Here is a 27,513-nt window from a genome sequence, read left to right as displayed (position 1 = left end):
TTATGTTGGCCAGCCACATGTGATGCTGGTTAAAAGCTGCGTGGTAACTGTGACAAAGCCATACATAACAGCGACTAATCATTTGAGATAGACCAATGTATATTTTTTAGGACCGATACCGATTATTAGTAGTCAAGTATGCTGATAACTGATATTTGGAGCCGAGATTCATTTTCAGCAAAAAGGGACATATTGGCGTCAAAATTAAAACTCTTTGTTTAAACTTCTTTAGGCATATGTTTATCGAACATGTTTTTCAGATTTGCGTAATGTTGATTTTTTTTTTTTTTTTTTTGGGCATCATTATTATTATTGTTTGCCAATATACAATTCTAATCAAAAGGGAGCATCAGTATGTCTTCAAAAGTTACATGAAAACTTGCAATAGCTCCATATCGTTTTCTACTGAAAATAAAGTCCTCCAAGATTTCAAAATAACAAATGTTAAAATTTCACTTATCTTTGTTTTGATTTCACACACAAAACAAAAAACATTAAGTGCAGAGTGTTCCCATCGTCAGTAGAATCTCTTAGAAAGTTTTTTGAATGAATATTTCCTTGAAGTTAACATTTTTTCAATTAATATCAGCCATCAGATTTTTAAAAAAAGGCCCATGCCGATATTCGTCAAAATGCTAAAAATCGGAGCAGATAAGCTGATAATCGTCTATCCCTACTAATCATGCATTAAATAACCCTATCTGTCTAGTCATCAGATGACAGTAATGGACGTGGCTGCGAGCTTCTCCAACCTCTCACCGAGGTATGGATTACATTAGAAGTCACTCTTCGGCCAGCGTCAAGCGAGTCATCTTATCATTACCGCCTTGAACTTGAACCTCACCCTAGCTGATTGGGTTGTCGGGCAGACATGCGGTTCTCACATGGACATCAGCAGGATATTAGCCAGGTAAAAAGGTCAGCGCTCTCATTTGGCTCCAAGGCTGACAAGTTGACTTTTCAATGCATTTGACGGCTGTAGTATGGCATCCACAAACCCAATCACACTTTTGGATTTTGCTCCTTTGCTTGTACAGCAGCTCATTGTGGAGTAGAGAGAGGCTTTGCTCGCTCAGAGTCACCCGCTGAGCATTGAGTTACTGTCAGGCTGCACTGGCAGACAATTGACTGTGGGGCATAGATGTGGTGTGTTCAGTGTGCAGAGCTGATTGGCTGCCGAGACACTTTCACCGTCATGTGGATCAATGCCAACTTGCACAGGAAATCCCAGATACACAAGTGCAAGTGGAGAAATCGACTTCCCCAGTAAGGCTCCTGTAAGGTTATTTTGTGCAGTGGTATTTGTCAGGTGAGGATCAAGAGCTCATTCTGTGTTGCAAGAGACTTTTCTTACCTGCACCAAGCAGAAGGCGAAGTTTTCATGGCCCTATGTGCATGCTGGATTATTTTCACTCGCACTGTGAAAACGGTTTTCTTCTTCTGAGTTATTATGCAGTTGTCAATCACAATATCATACGAATGACCGCCATCTGAAGGACTGATTGAATGCTACTTACAAGTTCAGCATTTTTGTTTGTTCTTTCTTCATTCTTTATGGACAGCAGAACAGGTTGACAAATGATCTGGCCATCTACCGCATTCTCCTGCTCCGTTCTTTACATTAGCCAGTAAACTAGGTGGATTGACTCTAGGGAAAACCATAAATCAATCAATCAATTCTTTATTGCTTTGCGTATTGAGCAGAACAATGCTGCCCTGAGGAGCTGTTCAGTAGTGCAAGGCTGCCCGGGTTGCTGTAGCTCGACTTCCCATCGCTGACGTGTCGCGTTTTCCTTCTTTAGACAGCAAATTAGTTGAGACTGAATCAACAGCGTCTCTGCTGGTTGCAGCCAACTCGTGCACTCCATTCTGCCTCAGACGTTTCAAGACACCACAGCAACAATCGGTTGCACACAATCAACAGAATCCATAATAAATTACTTGATTAATTGGTTATCACATCCCTACTTTGGATACCCAAAGTGCTCTCACCTACGTTTTTCCCCATAATGAACGACATGTAAGAAATCATTTTGCCATGCTTGTTGTGAACTGCTGATGGAAGATACAAGTGATGTTTACCCTCTATGCCATTGTCACCTCTGCTCAAAATATAGTTGCTCATTTCCGTCCATTCCCTCCTGAGTGCCTCGGTGTGTTTTCTCTGTTTGGACCGCAGGCCACTGAAGTAGCTCTTGTTGCTTGATGTGCTGCGATTGGTGCTGAAGGTTTTGGAGTGCTGTTAAAAAAGTGTGTCCAATCTGTCAGACAAGCATCATACTGGGAATCTTTCAGACAAACTGCTATCGGTGGCGATGGTTATTAGTTGTAATGATAATAATAACTAGTAGGGGTGTAACGGTACACTCGGGTGTATTAATACATTTCGGTACGGCATGTTCGGTTCGGTCCACTTGCGTTCGGTTAGGTCCACTTATTAGTGCGAGCTTACGCACGGACGCTGACTGTTGCATGCGGGAGATGAGAGTGCCGGCACAAAAGAGAGAGCCAGAAAAGAGCCAGAGCTCAAATTTCCCCGCGTACACTGCAATCTCCTGTTTGGGAACATTCTGGCTTTCCTGTTCCCCTTCGCCGATGGGGAAAGGTGCGTGGATAAGTCTGAAAGTTGCGAAATGACGAGAGTTATCATATTGTAGCGTCTTCCAGGAACACGCCGTCAGACGTAATTTAATCATCACATTTTTATGTAAACATCACTCAACTCAGCAACACACAAATCCGACCACAACACAGATAACCCAATTCGTTACAATATGATATTGAACATTCAAAGATTTCAATGCCTAAAAAGTGTATACAGTTTCATAAAGACTTTTTAAAGTTACTGTATTTTTTTCATTATAAAAATAGTTTTGATATAGTTAGCAATAATTGTTAATTGTTAATAACTTTTTTTCATCACAAAAAGTGTATATGTACTGTAATGACAACTTGTCTTTAACTTGAATACTTAGTTGTGTCATAGGCTGTTCCTGCTGAGTGTTTAAAGATTTCAGTGTCTTAATTTACAAAATTAAGAGATCTTTATTGTTGGTGTATTTTTAATCTGGTGTAATTTCTTAGAATATCAGCCGAATGGTTCGCTTTTATTTATTATTATCTATTTTTTTAAAGTACAGTTTACTTGTCATCGTTTAAAAATAAACATATTTAAAAAAAAAAAAAAAAGTTTTTTGTACCGAAAATATACCGAACCGAAATTTCCAAAAAACCGAACCGAATCGAAAGGTGATTTAGCGTACCGTTACACCCCTAGTTTCTGTAGAACACAAAATACAAATAAATAAACATGAGCAGTTGCATGCAAAGGTCTCTACACAATGCTAATTAGCTGTGGTCCTAATTGTACATATAGTTCAAATAGTACAGTTAACATGAACCGTAATGTATATAAATCACCTACAATGACTGAACACCTAATATTGCGGCAATTAGTTGCTAATACACGCACACATTGCGACTCGGGACAATTTGTGGAGGAACTCAAATGTGTTATGTTGCCCTTCATCTGGCGATTAGCGTGGGTCTTAAACATGCATCAAATTAAGCTAACCACCAGAGGGTGATGGAACTGCACAAATGGGAAAACAACTTGGGCTTTTAAACAGATTTGCTGCTATTAATATCGTGAAATGACAATGACGATATCGTGGCAATTTTAATATTGCGATATCACGATATTGCAGATATTGTGACATCCCTAATAATAATATACATACATTTTATTTAAAGAGAACTTTCAATCAAAGTGCTGTAAAAACAAGTAGCCTACAAGTACAAAATAGAAGAACCAAAAACGTAAAAACTATTTCATAATAAAAAGCAAAGTCGAAACAGTTTCATGAATAAAAACACAGAAGCAACTCAGAAGCAACACTTCAAACAGGATACCACCTATACAATGAACACAACAGTAAACAATCGAGTCTTTAGTTTTGGTTTAAAAAGCTCAGTGGAGCAGGGTTCCACATTGTGATCGGAAGAAAAACAATTGTGCGTCAAATGTCTTCTTTCCAACCGTAGTGGCAATTGGATGGTTGCTCCCCTCAGAGCGCAGAGGCCATTTTGTCAATGTGCACCAAATTCTATTTGCTAATGTGAACGTACAGACGGCAATGGTTTGATTGTCGTAAACGAGAAATAAAAGCCAATCCGATCTGGTCCTCCTCAGAAGTACAGCATTCAGTCAAATGGAAAGGCCAAGCAAATGGCCCTCATGAGTCAGCAGAGTTGCGCACAGCTGCAACATCCCCGATAGCTTGTTTTTGTTTGACTTAACATGGCAATGTCACGAACACTGTAAATTCAGGACAGGCCCTGCTCGGCACGGCAAAAATGTTGAGCTATCCAATGACAATCATGTCACATACGTTTTTGTCAGGAGCATTAAGAACTTTTACAATGAATGTATGAATGTGAAATATGACTTGTGTTTTTAGTGGGAATGGGCATCATAACCAATTATTAGACCAGGACTGATTAATTGAGTGTGTGGGATTTACTGTTGATTAAACGCAATCTTGAAGCAACTGAGGTGCTGTAGATTCAATCTCAACAGTTAGCGCACAAGAATGAGTTGAGCTAAAGCTGAAGTTGACCTAACGAAATTTTTCCCTGCAGTTGATTAAGGACATTTTGTCAGATAGTTATTGGACAACCTTTGTATGAATCGGTTTAATGTTTTGAAATGTTTGACTGACTTTCCTGTAATGTCTGAATCCAAACTAAGACATATATCCACATTTAATAATGACTTACTGTGATGAATACAAAGCTTGTTATGATGGTTAACAAGGTAAAGCAACATTTTTTCGTAATGTAGGTAATCAAAGCGTTATATTGATATTTTCCATAAATACATTTTACACAAACAAATAGATGTAGTTCATAATTTCAGCTTTAGGTTCAGCAGAACAGTGCCTTTATCAATCATCTGTTCAAATACCCATGAACATTACCAGAGGTTGTCACTACATGTTAATTAAAACAAAGTAACAACAATTGATTTGCTTCTCTTCAAGACAAAGCCAATGTGGTAGGTGTGCTTAAAGGAGAAAGTATTTACCAAAGTTTTGACAGCCAGTGAAAATACTCATTAAAAAAACAACAACAACAACATGGTTTTAACGGTTGTATTGAAACATGACTTTAATATTGTATTAGTGGATAGTGGACACATGATATGAGATTATCATACGGTTTTAAACCTCTTGAGCCTTCCGTCTAGCACCAAAACCTGTGTGAAAGAAATTAGGGACGTCCTGATCACATGATTGGGAAACTGGCCTGATCACTTCATTTTCATTTGATCGGAATGGGGGGAGGGAAGGTGGCGGGGCGGTTGTTTTGGCGGGGAGAGTGGGTTTTAAAAATGTAATAAAAAATATATATATATATATATTAGTGGTGTAACGGTACACGTGGGTGTATTAATACGTTTCAGTGTGGCACGTTTGGTTCAGTCCACCTTGCGTATCGTTTCTGATCAGTTTTTATTATTAGCGCGAGCTTACGCACGGGCGCTATTGACTGTTGCACGCGGGAGAGGGCGGCGGCACTAAAGAGGAGCCAGGACGCCAGAAGCCGTGATAAATCATAAATGCATGGATAAATGGCGTTATTATGGCATACGCAAACAAGAAAGAGCTCGAAGGTCCCTCAGTACACTGCGGTCTCCTGTTTGGAAGCATTCTAGCTGTCCTGTTAAAATCGCAGATGGGGAAAGGTACGTGAATAAATCCAAAAGTTGTGTGTTGACATTGCTACATGAGATTGGCGGCTGTGTTGCAGGTAGCACTCTAACATAATATCACTTAAAACGACATCATCCGACTGAATGTTTCTTAGACGAGAAAGAAAGCAGTCGTTTTAGCCAAAAAAAAAGTACAACAGCTCTGTTCTTTGTTCCCCGCTGCTCCTCTCGCCCTCCGTGCGGTGCGTTCATGACCCTCGGAAACATCACAACTCAGCAAAACACAAATCCGACCACAACACAGATAACCCAATTCGTTACAATATGCTGTTGAACATTCAAAGATTTCAATGCCTAAAAAGTGTATACAATTTCATTAAGACTTTTTAAAGTTACTGTATTTTTTTTCATTATAAAAATAGTTTGAATATAGTTAGCAATAATTGTAACTGTTATTGTATGTTTTTTTTTTTTAATCACAAAAGTGTAATGACAACTTGTCTTTAACTTGAATATTTAGATGTGTCATAGTCATAGGCTGTTGCTGCTGACTGTTTAAAGATTTCAGTGTCTTAATAATTTACGAAATTTAGAGATCTTTATGTTAGTGTATTTTTTATTCTGGTGTAATTTCTTAGAATATCTCCCGAATGGTTCGCTTTTATTTTTTTCTCTAAAAAAAAAATGTAACTTACTTGTCGTCGTACGTCGTCGAAATGTGATTTAGCGTACCGTTACACCCCTTATATATATATATATATATATATATATATATATATATATATATATATATTTTTTTTTTTTCTATTACATTTTTTAAACCCACTCCCCCCCAAGCAACCGCCCCCCCCATATATATATATATATATATATATATATATATATATATATATATATATAGGGTTGGGCATTTAGTGGAACTGGGTCCATCATTACGGGACTCCTGGAATCGCTCTGATTTTAGAGTGTCGGTTAAAGTTTCGATTCCTAGTTAGCTGCGCGGAAGAGCGAACAAACGAGGTTTGACCGATTTTATAAAAAAATTAAATTAATTCAAAAAAGTGTGCGCAGCTCTGGGCTCTGTTGCGTCGCTGCGTCCCTACCCGAGCTGTCGTGGTCCTCTCGGTCAGCCCTTCCGCTCACTTTGTACTGGCCGGCAAGTCCCACAGATCTCCACAGCGGCGGCGCGGTGGCAGCAGTCGCCCTTTGCGGCGGGGTCGGGCATTGAATGGCTGGACTGTGTAAAGACAAGTAAATTTGTCAATGGCAGTGAATGATTTAAAAGAGTTCTTGTCCTCCCTCCGCCCACAAAATCTCTGTTGCATTTGCAGAAGCCTTCAAACAGATAACTGCAAAACAAATAAAGATTGACAACAGGTTAAAGGGAGATATACAACACAGTATGAGTCTAATTAAGAAACATTAGAGAAAGTGTTTTAATGTTTTTTATTCATGCACAGAGCACTACAAAAAAGTGTTTTATTTGCTTTTCATTTTCTCTCACTTGCACATCAAATCAGTGTTGGCCAGTAATGTGACATCTGTTAGCACTGCTGCATTTCCAGAGGGACATCTCAACGCAAAGCTCTTTCTCACTTCTTAGAATAACTAGATCCACTCTCTCCAATTTAACCTGTCTGTCTGTCTGCCTCAACGTCAGTGCTCTCATCCAGTCAATTTGTTGATTCTCTCTCAGTTCCTTGGTCTCAATCAGTTTTTTTTTTTTTTTTTTACAAAAGAGTACTTCTTTCATGAGATAGTAAAAATGTTATTTCATGTTAAATATAAAGAATATTTATCGCTATAGTCAACATCCATCTCGCATGTTGCATGTTTTTCTGATATTATGCAGCCCTAGTTTTTACTAAGGCTGCACAATGTTTTGAAAAATTATCAATATCGCAATAATGGCCTATGCAATATGCATATGGGAAAGACAGAATTTTCTTAAGGAACTATATACTTTTATCTAAATTTGACCAGTCAGATGTAAATTTAAATGCGCATCACCACCCAATAGTTGGAGATTATCCAGGGGAATTACAATTAGCTAAAAACACCTTGAGCCTGGTTATTTTGCCGCATGAAAAAAAAGTACTTCTTTCATTGGATAATAAAAATGTCATTTGTTTAGGTACATGTTATATATCGCAATAATATTTATCGCTATAGTCATCCTACATATCACATATCGTATGTAGTTCCAATATCGTGCAACCCTAGTTTTTACAGTAAACATTAACTGTGCAAGTGACCGAGTGAGAACAGGCGATAAGAAATACTTCAAAGATGTGTCTTAATAGTTTCAAATGTGTTAAAATGGTGTGCTGGGGTAAAACCATTCTAAATATGTTTTCTATATGGTCTCTCTCTCTATATCACAGATTTTCACGATGTGGTCTCAAATGGATCCTTCGTAAAAAAAAAAAAAAAAAAAAAGGAAGGTTGCCTATAAACACAGTTATGCATAAAGGTGTATTTAACCAGCAGCCTGTGTGTCCACAGTATTGAAGTGTTTGACCATCCACTCCCACTCGTTCTCATTACGTCGTTTTATCTCTCCTTGTCCTCTTTTTATGGGCAGTGTTGAGAATTAAAAGTGCGGGACGTCTCCTCAGCCAGTGATTACTGATGAGTGAAATGATCCTCGTGGCCCAATGAATCACACACACGCGCACACACACACACACGCGCGTGCGCACACGCATCCCTGGCGCTTGCAGTGCAAGTTTGGGAGCAGTGTTACGTAAGAAAGCTCACCATTGAACTGTGTGTGAAATGTGAGGAGACAACGAGGAAAATTCTATCCCTCCTCTGACTCATGTGAACCTGAACGCTTCCCAGTGTGTGTGCGTGGGTGTGCGCATGGGTGTGATTTTGAGAGGAAGACGTCGTGCGCAGTTCTGCAATAAGGACAGGCGGTGCGACACATGCAAGGTGAAGCCCAAGCGTGCGTTACAGGCCCCGGCTCAGCGTGATCATTAACTTTTATAGACTGCAGTGTGAGGCGGGAGGATATGACCGGGCGGAATGATGTGCTACACACGATCACCCCACGCACGCACGCACGCACGTACGTACACACACATTATATTTCCTGAAATAATGGCCTCCACACAAAAACACTTTCAAAATAGATGTTACAGTTTTTCCCTCAGAAAAAAAAATGCAGGTTGCCCGTTACGAGTTGCTTGTAGTTAGCTTACGACAGCACCTTTGATACTGCCTGTTAAAGCTGAAACATTTCCACTATTTGGGGTACTAGCAGAGTCGTAACAACAGTACTATACCTGAGTGTAAGAGTTTGGCAACGTGATGTGCAGTTAAACTTTTGACGCTCCCATTTTCGTCCCAGCTGTGTTGACGGCAATTGATCAAGTATTTTATATGCCATACCGCGTCCTGACGCTAATGTCATCTAATAATCTGACTGCAGAATGCTGCTGTGTTATGTGAAAGCGGCAATATCCCCCCTTTTCTGGTTTCTGTGTTAGTTAAGGCATAGACCGATAAATGCAGGGTCTATTTCTGTAGATGGCTCTGATGTGACAACATGGGATCTCTTAACTGTATGAAAGATGCTCATGAGTCATGTGTAGACGTCTTTACAACAACACACTGCTCTGCTGACGTGGTATCTGTCATGTTGACATTATGATGGGATTTAAAGCCATGAATGCACAGTATTCTGTTAATTTTGAAGAATGTGTAATAATGGCTTATATAAAGTATATATATATATATATATATATATATATATATATATATATATATATATATATATATATATATATATATATATATATATATTAGCGTTGCCAAGATTAGTCGACTAATCACGACGACGTCGACGATCTAAATCGTCGACAATTAATTTAAGTAATCGACGAGCCGTTTATTTTTATATTTATGTAATTGGCGCATTGCTTTGCTCTTGAAACAGCCTCGTCTCACGTTTTTCCCCGCTTGCTGTTTGCTGGCTGTCTAGGGCACACATGCGCAGTCGCGGTCATCCAGGTCAGTACACAGAAGCATTGTGGGTAGTGAGGTGGGACGTCATGGCTAGTTAGCCTTGTGCTGTTAGCAACAGACTGCTAAAGTTACGGCACATTTCTCGATAATCGAGAAAGGAAGCACGTTGTGGCTGATGCTTTTTTTTTTTCATTTTTGACACGTTCAGTCGTGTCTGAAAGCTAGCTGTAGTGGCGGTGTGTGTTTGATGTACAAAGACACAATGTCCTTTTTCTACGCTAACATATTGTAGCGTCGAATGGATTAAGGAGGCATTAGTCAGTGAACTCATGTTTTTAGCAACCATAACTGTGAGCGTATGTCGTTTTTGATATCAAAGCAGAAAGATCTCTCGCCAACGGGGTGACGCGTTCATGAACTGGGAAATTCCAGTACTCAAAGTAACAAAACATGACATATTTGCCACAAGCCCTCCTTGGCATCACATAAAATAAAACACAATTAAGTTTGTTGCGGTATACTATATTATAGTACAAAAAAAATGTTCTTCCTAATAGTTAAAGATTTTTTCCCCTGTTGCATTGATTGTGCAGACCAATTTGCTACTATTAAATTACACATATTAGTGAAGAAAAACAAAACGTTTGGGATAAAGGTTAAATGAAAACAAAATTAAAAACCAATACAAGTGTTTATTTTAGTTTTCTTTAGCACGGTGCTTATTCCTAATTTACTCCTGATTTCACTACCCTCTATATTTAAAAAAAATGACAAAAAAAATTACAAGTATTTCTCTTTGTATTTATGGATAGTTTCATATGATTAGTGCAACTCTGCATAGTGTATAGTTTTGGTTTCATTTTAAAATGCACTAAACAATTGCAGCCAAAACTATTAAGGCCACAATATTGACTTCAATTTAAGATGCACCATCATTTATGAACATCTCAGAACTGCTGGTAAAAGTTACACAGTTTAATCAAAGTTGAATATTGTATGATCTCATTAATTTGTGCATACATAAGGAATCAAGCTGTAAACTAATTATGGTTGCATAAGAGCAGCTGCTTGCTGGTGTGTCATGCTGCAATTTACATACGATCTGATTAGTCGACTGAATTAGTCGACTACCAAAATAATCGTTTGTGGCAGCCCTAATATATATATATGTATGTATGTGTGTGTGTGTGTGTATATATATATATATATATATATATATATATATATATATATATATATACATACACACACACACACACACACACACACACACACACACACACACACACACACACACACACACACACCTACTACTACTACTACTACTAGTACTACTGGAGAAGTGAAAGCAGACAGAGCCAACGATTAGGGATAGACCGATTATCGGCCGGGCCGATTATCGGGGCCGGTATTTGGCATTTCGGCATATCGGCATCTGCCTTTTTTAAAAAAATTATTTTAAGGCCGATAAATAAAAAATTGCTTTATTCGTGCTTACTGCAGCATGCTTCTCTCTCTGTTTGCTGCACGACTGGCCTTGCCTGCACGGGCAGATTGGCCCGCCCAAAGCACCATCTGATTGGTTCCTTGTGCAGTGCGTAACAGCCAATCAGCGTAAAGCTGCCTGTGTGCTCCCTGCTCTTTCTCTCTCTCTCTCTGTGTCTCCTGGACGAGCCAGGCACATACACGACGGGAGTCGGCGAGTTAGTAGTTCAAAGTAATGCAATAGACTTCGCCGAAATTTGTCAGTCTACTTTAACTCACTTGTAACATTACTAAGAGCCCTTCTATGTCATATGGAGTCTTCTGCTCGCCATAGTCAGCTGCCTTGCGGCTCAAACTAACCACTCCCCTAATGTCACAACAGTTAATTTGCTTTGTGAATGACATGGCTCCTGAGAGAAGTTGCTGATAATATCGGGAAATGGTGATAAAAGTAAGATGAGTGAGTGCCAGTGTTTGCGTGTCTGTGTGTAAGCCACGTAATGAAAAGCTAAACCCAACTTTATTCATAGAGTACTTTAAAACAACCACCGCTCCAAGTGCTGTACATGGTGCAAAAATAAACATTTCAGTTATAGTGAATTTTTAGAAAATTTACTGTAAGGAGATATTTATTAGACATGCAGCTGAGCCTGGGAGCTCCCTGCACTTTGTGAGACTTAAAACAAAGTTGTCTATTTTTTAAGATCTAGAAAAGCTTTAACATCTTGTAAATCACTAAAGTTGTTTAATAAACAATGGCTTAAAGGCATTTAAACTAAATCAAGTGTTGGAGTTTTTATTTTTCATAAATTTGACACCATTTTACCTCTTTTTTTTCTACAAATAAATATCGGCTTCAAATATCTGTTATCGCCCGCCTTCTACTAATAATCACCATCGGCCCTGAAAAAAGCATATCGGTCTATCCCTACCAACGACATTCGTAATTACTGAAGCAATCGGCATATACATAGCAACATTATGCTTTAGTCGAGTACCCGGGCTTCAAACGTATATTAAACATGCTGGAGCCCCGTAACAATGTTCCATCGCGGGCGCATATTAGCAAGACCGCGCTCCCTGTCATTTACAATCACACAAGAGCCGTGGTGGAGCATGAGCTCTCATCTGCTGCGCCCTAACTCTTTGAACGAAGTTAAAAGTTACTAGTTGGCAAGTGCTACCTGACTTTATCTGCAACCTCATTCTGTCCATACAAGAAAGTGGGGTTTCCTGTGTTTAATTATTATTATTATGATTATTATTGTTATTATTAATGAACAAGCATAATGCACAAGTGCATAAAAAATCTAGTCTTATGCATTTGAGACTTAATGCTCTACCAAACCCGTACCGAACCGTGACTTTTGTGAACCCTTACACCCCTAATATATATATATACAGTTTAAAAAATGTACGATTAGGAGGAAATTATTCTAACTCATCTGATCCGCTCAAAACTCAAACATAATTAATTTGTCATTTTTTAAAAGACCAACTCATACTAAATCCAGAGCACTTACTTACCCTTTCATCATTTTACTGGCTGTAGTGATAATTAGACTTTCAATGGATGTCATTGATTTCTCTTGAATAAATGCACTGCAGTGCCACCGCGTGTAGCACAGAAAGGCATTCCTTTTAAATTTGCTTTGCTTTTTTTTCGGTATTATGGCGGTGCAGGGTCATCTCTGTAATGTTTGGGTGATGGTGGATGTGGCTACGTGAATACCCCAATGTCATATGCTGCCTAAATATGCGCTTTGTCCGCTAGTGCAGGACGTCCCTGCGCCAAGCAAATCAGATGACCAGTTTTAGTTTTTTTCCATTCTTCTTCTGAATCATGTTGATTTGAACCGCAATGACAGCTTTGCAGCCCTCTCGGGCTCTTTATTACTGGCATCATTTTTAATGATTTCCCTCTTCTCGGGCCATGCTGTGGCGCTGGACAGGAAATGGTAGAGGCACTAGAGCCAACAAATTAGAGTGAGTGAAGAATGCTGAACTGGTAATCATCCCTCTGTTTTGTCACATTATACCACTTCATTAATTAGAATAAAATCCTGTGCCTCATCTGCGTAAACAATTGTGCAAATAATAGAAACCTTATGTATTTTCACAGAATCCTAACGGTGCATGCTGAATCTATGCTGTGATAGTTTCCAAAACAAAATGGACCCTTAAAGCAGCAATTAATTTAAGCCTAATGGATGCTTTGCTAAAAGTTATATACGTACAAACTGTCAAGTGGCACTTCTTGACCGAAACCGAAAATGAGGAAACAAGCCCGAAAAATGAAACACCAAAAGAATTTATAATAACTAAATAAATAAATTCCTCGGCTGGATCGTTTTCCGCACTTTGGAAAATTTGTTAGGTGCCAAATTTGTTAAGTATGAGCTCTCTGGATCCTTCAGAGTGCTGCGTACGTTTTCACAATCGCTGGGGAAGCAGTCCTTGGCGGCTTGGCAACCTTCTCGCCTAGGGCCAATGGATGCCGTGTCAGGGAAATTTTGGTCTCATTTCCCCACTGCCCAACTCCGCTCTGTTCAGTTGGCCATTAGCGTATGCATAGCTGACCAAGTTACACTGTCGGCCTCCATGGCCGCCTGACACATCGCTGTCCTTGGTCAGATCTTTTTTTCCCCCTTCTTTTTCTTCTAAGTCTAATGTTACCCCGAGCTCCAAGGCAGTGCCACGTGATGTCCCAGTAGTCACAGCTTAGAGCACTCAAGGCCTGGGGGCCCGCTTCGGCCTGGGGGCCCGCTTCGGCCTGGGACATCTTTTTATGTGGCCCACGAAGGCCACATAAGGCCTGTATAAAGGTGTTTCTTTGAAATTGTCTTCAATGCTAACACAAAATATGAGATATTGCAAGCATTTGTTACAAATCCTTCCTTTAAAATACATTGAAAAACAGTTGAACAAACTATTTACTGGCTTCTGGTTTCAAAACTAGTTATCCATCAACATGTTGGGTATATGTGATAATATAAGGCGATCGATAACACATTTGTATGCGTTCACAGTCGTAACGGCCCTCCGAGGGACACCACAACTATGATGTCGCACTGGTTAGCCAGCCCAGCTTTCTTTATAGGTACTTCCTGTTTCGGCCTCGTTTCAGTGACCGAATTTCGGCGCATCCCTATTGAGGATGTATTGAATTTACTATTGCCTGTCATCACACATTTTGTTTCCTGCTAAACACAGGCCACAGTTTTATTCAACACATATTTTCACATTTTTATACGTAATACTTATTCTATATCTTTTTTTCAACCCTTTGACAAAGTGATTGTTTACAGATCTCCCCACTAGACTCTATGCTGTCTTTGACTAACGCATGCATAAAGGCTATTTACCCCCTGTTATGGAACTAAGAGAAAAGCTTTAACTTCATTAAAAGTGTTTAAACTATGTAATGTGTAACGTATGCACAACATGTATTATCTGTTTATTATTGTTTACTTACATTCTGACGTGTACAATTGTTAACATGCATTTTGACCGTATGGGTATTTGGGTTGTTTCAGGTGTTCAATATATTTCAACACAGTGATATCACATACGACTCACTTGAAAATATTGTAACTAAAGAATACAAAAATCAACACTAACTCATAATTGGGCACTTACACCTGCAGTGTAAATCCTGCCCTGGCCGATGCCAGCTGCATAATGTCCTGTAAATATAGCGCATGTTCTCTCTATCCCTTATCCATACAACCTTGGACAGGCTCCAACTCCCTTCAACCCTGTGCTGCCAATAGACAATCCATCCTTCACAAATTGTAATCTCAGCACATTATTACAGAGCTAAGATTGTTTAGCACCCTCTGTGGAATACAGTACATGGATACTCGCATGCTAGCATGCCCTCAGCGCCTTCTCTAATTGCCAAATCACAGTGGGGCTGCAGGCTGTACGCCCATAAAGGCGTTGGCTCCACTTGTCTTTCAATGCTTTCTTAATGGACAAACTTTGATCCAGAAATGGCCCCGCAGTTTATGAATGATTTAGCAGTGAGATGATGGTGTGGCGCTAATGGGGCTGCCGCACCATTAACATAGTGAAAATAGATCACATGTACACACAACGGAAGACGCTGACATGAGGCAGACGGCAAGTCTCTGGGGACCTCCTAATTTTTGAAATGATCTGTTATTATGAGTGTAGTGCTGCAATTTCACCTGTAAATTATATTCAAATTAGCAGATATTGTATGAACCAACGTATAAAGGCACCAGGCCATTCCACCGGCAGGTGATTAATACGGAATAAAATGTCGGATGGTCTGGATGGTTCATCCATCTCTCCATTCACTTCCTGCAACGCTGGTCCTCATTAAGATGGTGGGTAACAGGAACATATCCTGTCTGACTTCTGGCGAGAGGCGGGGTGCGCCCTGGATTGGTTGCCAGTCTATCGCAGCGCTGCGTACATACAGACAAACAACCTTTCACACTCAAATTCACACCAATTGGCAATTTAGTATTAATATAATATTTATGGGATATGGGAGGTAACCCGAGCACAGGAATCCTTGGTTTGCAATGGACTTCCAATGCTAGGACACAGACATAACCCGAGTTTCTTGATCACCCATTTATACTAACACAGTAGTAAAGTCATCATTACAGTAAATATTTGTTTGAAAAATACTTCTAGGCCATGAATATAGATCACATGAAAAACAAATAAAATAATTGTTTGCTTTTATTTTTGTTTGTGCACTGGAAGGCAGGCAAACTATTTAATTAATAAACAGTTTGTACCCACCAAACGCTGTACTGTAGGTTGAGATTATGATAAACCAAGGACCTCCTGTACGTGGAGAAAACGTATGTAAGCGCAGGGAGAACTTGTAAACAGAGACAACCTCCTGACTGTGAGGCAGATGACTCAACCACTATTAAATGCACTGTGCTGCCCGTCGAGGGTTCAACCTCCAGAAAATGAAGGGAGTTAAACGTTTTCCCTCCACTTATACTTAGTCTTAGTTGTGGTTATTGTTATGGATGTAGTGCAGTTGTGCAGAATTATGTACTTACAGACACAATACTTGAATTTAAAGTTGTATCATGCCATTTTAACATTTCTACAGTTTACTACAGGCATATAAATGATGATATATTACCTTTAGCACAATGGTGTATCAAATTTCTTTTTTTTGGTGGCCATTTCAGGTAAGACGCCTGGTTCACCAAAACCCCGCCTCTCCCCATTGCGACTGCTGGCTTCTCAAGAAAGTGGGCGTGTGTTTACTCGACAGCGGCGGTACGGGGGTGGTTCCTCACATTGTGACATCACATGAACTCGGTTATTTTCTTGGATCGGGCGGGGCTGGTGCTTTGAGAGCAGGAATGACCAGGAATACTTTAAAGACCCAAAATAGTTCTTTACAAGAATATGTTCTATGCAGGCCCACTATTCGAAACATGACACTCTGATTAATATTGCGCTTGCGAGGTATGAGTTAAGCAGTAAAAATCCACCCGTGTTTGTCCATCTCAGTGGGCGGCCATTTTGCCTTTGCTGTCGATTAAAAATGACATCACAGTTGCTCGGGGCTCAGATAATGACCAATCATGGCTCATTTTCAGTAAACAGGTGAATTCCCTTTCAAACAATACCCGTTTAGTAGTTCCTTTTTGCCCAAAATGTAAAAATTCGGTGGGCCGTAGCTCCCAAACCCCTGCTGTTTGACCTAAAATTTGAGTTTTGGTGTTGTGCCACCACTCTCAACAAATACAGCAAGGTTCATTAAAATAAAGATATGCTTGTTTTTCTGATTTTAATTTTCAGGAGTTTTATTTTTTGGGGGGGTTCTGTTGTGTATGATTTGGCACGACCCTGGAACGACCCTCAACTGAAATATAGAATTGAGGAATCTTTCCTTAATTAGTGTGTGTACATTTAAGGAGACGACTGATTGGGTACTTAGTCCAAAACCAGGCAACAAAACAGCCAGTTAATCCAGAGTAGATCTCCTCGCTGCCTGCAGACTGTCTTGAAAAAGCATCCGGCAGCAAATCTCACACTTGGCTCGAAACCCAAACACACTCGGGGGATTGGACTGGAGGATTTCCCTCTCTTGCTCTGGCCTTTTTTTTTCTCCCTGCTTTTAAATGCTTCCTACAGCTCCTTCTGTTTTGGCAGCATGCAACACTTATCATCTCACTTTTCTACTTCATCATTGGTGCTCACCTGATCTACCGTATTTTTTCTCCCTCCTTCAGACACTTTAGCGTTCATTCAAGGAAAAAATGTTGCCACTCTAACCTCCGTGCACAATGTTTGGTGTCTGTGCTGCTTTCAGTGTTTGCTGCAGGCACTACCTGGACTCGACATCCACACAACATACCACCAAGTAGCCCTAATGCTAAATTAATACGTTTTGCAAAGCATCTTGTCAAACAAACCACGCACAGTTATTTGATGCACGTCACATTGTTCAATGTTTCAGTACTGTTTGCACAACTTGTAGTTCTAACACGGGGCTAAAAAAAGAGTTTCCTACTTCTCAGATTTCTCCTATCGTTGGTTATTTTTGGAACGTAACCCCCTCAAATAAACGAGGGACCACCGTATACTAATTAAAGGTAACACTAAATGAACAATATAATTGCTTTATTGTATGATAGTTTGTACAGTTTTTTTTTAAATCTGAAAACCAACTCAGTTTTACTGATTCCAAAATGTAAAAACAAAAAAAAAACATTGAAATCAGAACAAGCTAGTTCTCTTAATATTCTAGCATAAACAAAGTGCACCACAACAAAGTAGTTCTCTTTTGATCTTTTTACCTCATCAGAATAAACTGTTTCTTTTTATGCATTAAAACATCGATGTAAACAAACACTTTTGATAAAGTGCTTCATCTATCTGAACAATATTCAACATTCTCTTTTGTGGAGCAAAAAAAAATAGTGTTTTACTTCACATTAAATTAGCCTGCTGCTGTGATTGTCCTGTATAAAGAACAAGTGTATGTAACAGTAAACAATTTTGCCAAAGGCTTATATTTTCTTTTTCAGAAATCATCCGTGCATGCACACTAATTTGTGCAGAAAACGTGCCTACGCAATAATTAAGTACTTGCTTGAGCACGATGAGATTTATGATCGAGTATTTGAAAAAATAAGGCAGCAACACCTCTTTGGTCTGCGTCACTACCTTGCGCGGCAGCCGTCGCTGTTGATTCAGTCGGGTTTGTTGCTGGCGCCTACCAGAGATGAATAATAGTTGTTTAAAAAGAGCATTTAAACTTGAATAACAAAATAAAAGGGTATTAATAATTAGGAGTATAGATTTATTTTGTTAATTATGTCGAATAAATCCATCGATAACTGTATCTTTATTTATAACTTTTATCAATCAAAATGATGTTGTGTTGATGTGTGGCCAACATCAATGCAAACAAGTCCAGTTCCTATCAATGTAGCTGGATCGTAGAGCAAACACATCGATACATAGATTATATAGATGTATTGTTAAACCACTTGTAATAGATACTAATGGATACTTTGGAGTCATTCTTCTCAGCATGTTATAACGGGTAGCAAATTAAAACGTCAGAATGTCAGTTAAGACATTACCATAAAAAAACTAGGCACATGACACGTCGCTGGCATAGATAAATGAACCAAGGTATGTTATTTGTAGTATAGAATTTTCTGAGCAGGCTGTCTCCACGTCGACAGAAGGAACTTTTTATACAGAAATATGACATTTTTCAACTTTTTCAGCGGGTTAAGTGAAACTGGATTTCCCACAGCGCACCTGATGATTCTGAGAGCACACTATTGTGCCTGGCACACAGGTTGGAACTCATTGGGGTAGAAGACGTCAGCTCCAACGTCTACTGTGACATATGTTATAGTTATCAGGCAGCAATTATTGCTTTTATTCATACATTATTATACATATTAACAATAATCAGATGAAAACAGATTAATTATCCAATGTTTGTATTTTGTTAGTTTTTTAGGTTATAAAAGTAAGGTAATGACGATAGTCTTGTGGTCCCCTCTCATGAAAAGGTTTGAAGGACCATTCTGGTGGCTAATTTAATTGCATTTTAAAACTATGGCATTATAAAATAGGTTTTCATAGAGTTTTACGCTACATTAGCAATTCACATACTGTGAACTAGCTTCCACATGGACTTGTACACAAACTCAGGGCCACATAGATCAATGAACACATGATGATTCATGCTGACTGAATCTGGGTTAATTGACACATCCTTCACAATATTGCTTCTTTTCAAACGTGTCACTGAGCATCAGAGTCAGGGGGTGAGTGCAGAGTTGGGAGATGAAGTCCCCTCCTCTCAGCCACCGGGAGACTTGGCCACTCACAGGAAATGCACTCCTGATTCCTTCCCGCTCTGTCAACAGACAAGCAAGTAAACGTCTCTGGCATGGGACGCATGCACACTCCGCAGCACTTTACCCAGAATAGAACAGGCTTTTTAGGTCATTAGGTTTTCCTTTAAGTCACTGATGGTATATTCACTACAACACCACTGGATTGAAGTGGTTCATTTGCCTGATTCCTTCCCACTCGTGAAATGAAATTGTGAATGGTTGTCTCTCTCTGTGTGCCTGCGCTTGACTGGCAACCACTCCAGGGTAGGCATGGGCTGATTAACTGTTTGAGGGTTTATCGTGGTTTTAAAAAGTCAAGATTTCAATAACAGCTAATACTGTCTGTCATCGGTAATGAGCTTCTTTTTTAGGGGATATCTAAGCAGGGTACAAAATGATTGGCTGCTTGCTGAGTTGACTTAAGGAGCTGTCTCTTTGAAGTCAATTGCCTCCAATTAACCCATTTTTTCTCCTTCTCGGTGAGCAGAGAGGGGAGGGAGAGCAGTTACGCTTGGAAGAGGGAGGGAGCATGACAAAAGTGTCACTGCAAATTCAGATGTCTTTCTGCTATGATGAATGTGCATTGCCCTAAGGAAATCATGAGTAACGCACGGGTCTGGTCTAAAAATACCTCGCCAGTGATGGGATTGCAGTGTGCTCACGTATTAGTCATTGCTCTTTGGTGCATTGAATGAGTATTTCTAAGGACCGTTTGAGATGTCCTACTGTGTGAGTGGTCATTGAACGCATGTTGAGTCAACTTCCAAATGCGAGTGAGTACAGTACTTGCTTTCTTTTGCTTCACCGCGCAGCTATTGATTTTTAAATGGTAAATGGTTTGTCACTTACGACAAACAACAGGTGGGAAACAAACAACAGATGGAAAACCTTTTAAAAAATAGTCAGACTAAGCATAGTAGGAAATAGTTTTTTTCAAGCGTAACTACTTTGGCGCAACATAACTTGACAGTCCCACATTGTAAAATTGTAAACGCACTTGCAGAAATGCTCAGCTCGCGTTTGGTCTGACTACGTTTCCCATGATTCTTAGACAAGGAAGTAGAAATTAGTTCTAATTCCGGTATGATGCAAACGTAAATGTGAATGTAATATAAAGAAATTGGACCGATATGTTTTTGTTTTTTATAGGGCTGATATTGTTACCGATTATTAGTAATCAAGGAGGAAGATATCCGATATTTGGAGCTGATATTCATTTTCTGTAAAAAGGAAAAAAAAAACTCTTAACTTTGTTGAAATGTCTTGAAGCATGTTTGTTAAACAATTTTGCATATTTGCAGAATGTTGATTTATTATTATTATTATACAATTTGACAATAGATACCTTTGTTATAAAATTCTATCAAAAAGTTCAAGGAGCACCCAGGGTGATCAGCATGTCATAAAAAGTTAAATGAAAACTTAAACAATAGCTCCATATAGGGGTGGGCGATATGGCCAAAAAAAAAAAAATCTCGATATTTTTTCAAAAAACTCTAACAATAATTTGACGATATTCTACAAAAAATATTTTAAGTCTGCATTTGCTTCATAGACCAATTGTGGATGGACAGCGTTTGTGAGCTTGAGAGTATTGTGTGCTAAATACAGCTTATGCAAAAAATAATGATATCCTACGACAATATTTAACAAAAAAGAAACATTTTTGATACATTGATTTTTGGGAATATTTATGTCATTAAATGTCCCTGCTGTTATTCCATAATGATGTAACATTTTGAACTGCAGTAAGAACTGGTGTACCACCGCCAACTACGAGAGCAATCAGAATGAGAAAAAGGTGTTAAATACAGCAATCAGAATAAGAAAAAAATGTATTTGATATGTGACTTGTGACAAAGTGTCACCCAGCGAGGGGAAAAAAAAGACGTCGTCATAACACCCATTCTCATACATTGGCCACTGTATTCAGAATGAAGTTAAGTAACAAAGCTGCAATTTACAGAAAAGTGCATTTTCCCACTCAATCATCGCTGTGACATGTAGACTTGTGACTTTATTCATGTTTGGGTGTATGCTGGCGTCACACTAATAAACCGTCGTAGTTTGTGCAACATGTCTGGGGAATACAGGCTAGTTATGAATGATGCGGACTAAAAGCATGTAAACTGAATGTTAGCCGATCATCTAGGATGTCACGTTTGCCTTGCTCGCTTTGTGTGTGCGTGAGTGGGTGCGTGCGTTTATATTTGTTTGTTCGACTCGGCGACTGTTTTCTGTGTGTGTGTGTTTAACCTTTTGTGTAGCGTGCTTGCGCGGTCGCCAACGTTTCCTCGTAATCCATATGGCTCGTGATGCAACAGAATTGCTCTTCAACGGTGACCGTTTTGGCACATCTAACAATGTTATTCCCACCGACGTCAGTCTTGTCAACCCCAAAACATTTACAGACTACGGACGACGTGGACACTCCTACGTGAAATGAGGAGGAAAGTGGAAACAGCTCCGCTGCAGTGCGGACAGTCACGTGACCGGGTCCTGCCCACTGATTCGGCGAATGATTATCACTTCCTCCTCCTCCGCCGTCAATGCGCACTGATTTTTCAGCATTTCCTCATACTTTGCGGCCGTCGACTGACTCGAGTCAGAGACAGTATTAATACTCGATAATGTAAAATTACACATCGCGAAAGCAAGATTGACGATGATATCGATAACGGTATATATCCCCCACCTCTAGCTCCATATAGTTTTGTACAGTAAAATAAGTCCTCCAACATTTAAAAATTACAGAAATTAAAAAAATATCACTTTAGTTTTTTTTATTTCAACACAGTTTTAAATTGATTTATTATCAGCCATTAGGTTTTTTAAAAAGGCCACCGGGGCGTCTATTCACCCCAAGTAGTAGTAGTAAATAATGAACCGCTTAACTAATACTACGCACCCTAGGTACTCGGTGCATTTGAGTACAGTAAATTAGCGGCTCCGGTTACTATGGCCCATGAAAAAATGCAGTACAAAAATACAGCTGAGTGCATGAAGCGAGTTGGCGTTCCACCGTTGGTGGTCCCCATGCTTCAGGCCTTGTCTGAGACTTGCTAGTGGAGCAATTGTTGCACTGAGAGGTTGAAAGGGAGGTTAAGGAGGAATCTGTGCTCACAGACCACAGTGGGACTTTCTGTCACAACTGTTCATCGTTAACCACCCCCACTCTGTCCTTCTCTTGTCTCTGCACCTGGAGTCATCTGTTGTTGTTTTTTTGTTTTTTTTTGTCATTTTGTTCCCCCGTCGCTGTTTAAGTTATCTTAATTGCATTTTTTCTTGTCTTGTCTTTGCTGTTTCAGAGTAAAAAAAAAAAAAAAAAAAAAAAAAAAAGTGAAATTCTTTTTCAAGTGTGTTTACTGCAAAGTGTGGATAGGGAGAAGGGGAGCGAGACAGAGTGTGTTGTTGCCTTTAAGTGGTTATCTCATCTTTCCTAAGTAGAGCAAGAGGAAAGAACATTTTCTTTGGTTAAAATGATCGTATTTGGTCTTCCACTCGTTGTTTTTGAAGACCACGTTTTCACAAATTATGGCCATGGACAATTATTTACGCAACTGCACATTGTCTATTGGTGCACATTTTAAGAGTAATAATATTACCAACAATGTTGACAGCATTGACATTTGTCAGCTAAAATTGCAGTTTAAAACTACTTTATGAGTAGAAATGCAGAGGAATGAAACAAAGCAAAACATACATGTCTTAACAACACAACATTGTGGCATGATCACCAGTCAGACTCTAACGGAAGGTTAACTGTCATCTCTTCACACCTTTATTTTTATCTGATAGATGTCTTCACGTGCTTCTGTAGATGCTGCTGATTTGGTTAGTAAACTCTTCAATGTTAGTGTTCCAATGATATTGTCTTTGAACTGCGATAATTTCACTGCTGGCTTTTCATCAATGAAGATGGGTGTTTGTTTTATGTTGATGTGTGCACCCGGTGGAAGTTCTTTATATTTCAATCATTGCTTTGAGAAAAATAATTTCAAAATCCAGAAAGGGTCTACCAGCGTTCGGGAACTTATTGTGTTCAAGCCTGCAATTTCAAGTCTGCAGCTGACTTGCCACCTTGTGTGTTTGTATTAGCACACTCTGAGCGAGCATCGCAGGTGCTGCCTCGTCCCGGCTGCTGCCTTAATCCCCATGGGAACGTAAGTAAGCCGCCTCGGCTCTGCTTGCTTACATAAGTACAGTGCCACCAGGAATACAGGGAGATGGAATACACACAACTGGAAGCTGCAGGAAAATACAGGAGCTGAATAAAATTCTTAGAGGATCAAGCTATTGCTTGACCATTTGTTTGTGTGGTTCGACTATTCCCGGTTATTACCTGTCTTTTCATTCACTTAACACTTGAAATGACGCTGTCTTAACCTATTAAGAGCGCATAGCCACCTTTGTACCACTAAAGCCGGGAGCGCTGTTGCATGTTTCTCCCTTTAAAGCCGGGAGAGCGTATACGTCATTTTCTTTTTTTAATCCAATTCTTGGTCTCATAGCCAATGAAATGCATCAGAATATATGTGTGACGGTGTCGTGAGTTGTCAGAGGATATCCGGAATTTTTTCGAGGAGTAATGGAGGCACAGTCGATCGCTGGACCTCTGATATAAGTCATGGCAGTAATATAAACGACACGCTCGCGGACTTTAAAGCCGTGAAACCATCCAAACGTGATGTATGGTTAAGATATATGTTTGTAGACAATGCCGATTTCAATGACTTAATACAATATTGTAATTACGACTCGATTTTTTTAAATTAAAAATAGTGCTTCACCTGCATCTTCGATTGAAACAGTAAAAATTAAGAAGATCTGGCCTGTGTGAAAGCCACATGTCAAAGCTCTTAAATTCTTTTGGAATTATGTTTCTATCTGCTACAGCGGCTGAGATATTAATTATTTTGTAGGTGGCGAAAATGTCAGGTTTTCAAGGGTGACTTTTAGAGAGATGTCTCATGAGGGGCTTCAGGCTTTAATGGGTTAAACTGACGTGAATATTTCATTTTAGATAACTTGTGTCACTTTTCCGCTGGAAAGAGCAATAGAATAGAAAAATTATTGTGGAGCACAATGAAATTGGAATGTTACTCCGTGATGTGATTACAAAAAAAAGGAGGAGAGAAGTGCAATGAGGATTATGTGCAAAAGAAAATAATACCTGTGCAAAATGCAGTTGGAGCAATTAGGATAGAAAATGAATATAATACAATACAATAAGGTGAGATGGTAGTCCTCTTGTAGACAATTCTGATACTCTTGTACCCTACACTGTTGAACATGATTATTGCACTTGTGTAATTGTAATTGTAAAAATTGTCCTTGGATTGCGTCGACTAAAAATTGCACCTTCTCTTATTTCTATACTTTGCTTCTAAATGCTTTTAGAGTTTTCAGTTAATGTGTTTAAATGTTGTGAATGTACGTCCTTTCATTTTTGTGAAATGAAAGACTACTTTTGTTTTTTCTGCTTTGCTTCTGAATGACATGAACTGTTCTGTTTGTGAGTGCTTAAAGGTCTAGTCTTTGCTTGTGTGAAACACATTGAGTTGCCTTGTGCTACATCAATAAAGCTGCCTTGCCTTGCCTTGGCATTACTGTTGTGACATGATTGAAGGTAATATGGATAACGTTACTGCACTTCAATCATGAAAGGAGGAGTCCACACGAATGTACTGTGATGAATTATGTCCAGGTATCATTTTGGCCCAGTTATCTGTGATTGATTGATTGATTGATTGATTGATTGATTGATTGATTGATTGATTGATAGATAGATACTACATTCAGTCATACCTGTGCTGAAATGTGCACAATTACGCACACACACACACACACACACACGCACCCCCCCCCCCCCCCCCCACACACACACACACACACAAAAAGGAGAAACCAACAAAGTAAAACTCATCACTGTCCCATGACATCATTTTTAAAATATGGAAATTCAGTTGTACTGACAAATTTCAAAGATTTCGAATAATCAGGTAAAAATGTATATTGCATTCAAGATTATTGCAAAAACCTTTCCCCCCGATTACTGTTTATTAACTATTTGTATTTTATTTTGTGGTTAACAAATAAGCACAAACAAGCAATATCACACAAGAAAGAGTGATGTTACTCATTAATGTTTTTGAAACAGAGAACTACTTCTTAGGCACTGATTAATGCAAAGGGCTACTTGTTGAGGCTGCTTCAGGTGGAACATGTCAATTACATGTTATTCATACTGCAACTGTCTGCAAATAATTACTTTTCATAACAGATTACACTGACTATTATTTTTCCCATTAATCGATTATGATCTACTCTTCCTTGCCACCCTGATCTATGTTGGGTGCTTGGCGTAAATCCCCTGCACTGAACAGAGATGATGGGCACTTGTGAAAAACTAATGAAAGTTGATAAAAAATAACATTAAAACTTGAATAAGAAAATAAAAGGGTATAACTAATGTGGAGTATAAAATTATTCACAGTATTCCTCAGAGCGTGTTCTCGCTCTCTCGCTTGCTTGTTTTTGAAAAAGGGTCCAAAGCGTGATTGCATCCGTTTGTCACTCTAAGTTAAAGTTAACTGTAAAACCGACAAATAAAACTTCAGGGAATTTAACATCGTATTTCTAAAATGTTCTTAATCTTCTACCAGACCATCTATTTCCGTCTAATGAAGGTCTGCTAGCTTAATGCTAACATAATCACACTAAACGCCATAGAGAGGACACTAATGGAAATTAGGATAGATGTTGCACTAATTGTTCAAATGTGCACTATTAATGCAGCTTTGTTAGAGAATTTGTAAAAGATCTTCTTTGCATCTTCTGGCTCATAAATATATGACATCCACATCCAGTAGACTTCAGCGCTTCCTAGCATGTTGCAGCAGAATGCGTTACTACATGGTGGGCAGCTCTCTATGTTCATACTTGCCTGGGTACTGTAAAAGCTCAAAAACAATTTGAATTAAAAAAATAAAATAAAATAAATTTTGGGATGTAAAAGATGTGAGTGCATCGAATCTTTCCACAAAACAAATCGAGATGTATCAAAGCTTGCTCTTTCCTCATCTCGCGTGCTGAAGCATGTTGTCCTTAGTATGTGTGTCTGTGTGTGTGTCTTTGCCTGTGTCGTAAACACCACTGACATTTACCGAATGAGATGCAGCGTGATTGATGCCGCGCGGAAGGGGAATGTGGGCGCTTTGCAGCAAATCGCCTTTTACTACACCAACACACACGACGATGCAGTACCGGGCACCACGTCTTTTTGATACCCTAGTAAATTCCCAGATGTTACACTTGCGGGGAATGCAAACGTTCCCTAGTGAGTGTTCAGCCACATTTTTTCGTCACATGGTTGGTTGTGCTCCACACATTGTAAGGTCGTAGGCCACAACGACTCCTCCCGCTTGTCAGGTCAGCTGCAGTTCATGGAGAAAAGATACACAGTGGTGGTCCTTAAGCGCCTACGATCATGAAGTGAGCAAGTAAAGGTTGTCTATAACTTTTTCTCTGCTAAATCATTCATTCACTTAACAGTTAAAGGCCACACTCCCACTCTATTTAAAAAAAAAAAAGATAATGAAAAAAACCCTATATAAGCCGCACCTATCTATGTTGAAAAATTTGAGATTTACTGCATCTACAGAATGATTTTGAATCATTTCAAACCAATAAATGTACATGTATGTACCTGAACATATTCTTTCCTAACAGTGCCTTTTAACACGGCAGCAACCTTGCTGAATAAAACGGAACAGAACCAAGAGAAAATAAACGGTATTTATCTTCATTTCACTGCCACTCCAGTTCGTCAGTTAATAACGTACACCTTTTATTGCTCTGCTTCCGCCTACCACCTAATGCATAACCTAGTGCATAGTGCCCTCGCCTGTTGAACTTCTCCACCAGCAGTAACGTCTTGTTATTGGCAATTGTATTGTATTGTATTGT

The 27,513-nt window shown here is 39.2% G+C and overlaps 1 protein-coding gene and 1 long non-coding RNA gene across 18 annotated transcripts in view; one reads left to right on the top strand and one right to left on the bottom strand.

The window, feature by feature from the left end:
* The window catches only part of caska (calcium/calmodulin-dependent serine protein kinase a), a 135,257-nt gene that overhangs the window by 33,035 nt on the left and 74,709 nt on the right, over positions 1 to 27,513 (top strand). The window lies entirely within an intron of this gene.
* LOC147136104 (uncharacterized) lies at positions 2,121 to 22,006 on the bottom strand. The gene is made up of 3 exons (XR_015089688.1): positions 21,802 to 22,006; positions 6,817 to 6,950; positions 2,121 to 2,239 (listed from the first exon to the last, which is right to left on the bottom strand). It is a non-coding gene; the product is annotated as an uncharacterized LOC147136104 (long non-coding RNA).

This window comes from Filicampus tigris, chromosome 14 (assembly GCF_054856515.1).
Source record: "Filicampus tigris isolate MCC_2025a chromosome 14, RoL_Ftig_1.0, whole genome shotgun sequence".
NCBI classification, from domain to species: domain Eukaryota; kingdom Metazoa; phylum Chordata; class Actinopteri; order Syngnathiformes; family Syngnathidae; genus Filicampus; species Filicampus tigris.
This window is presented reverse-complemented; position numbering and strand designations above follow the sequence as displayed.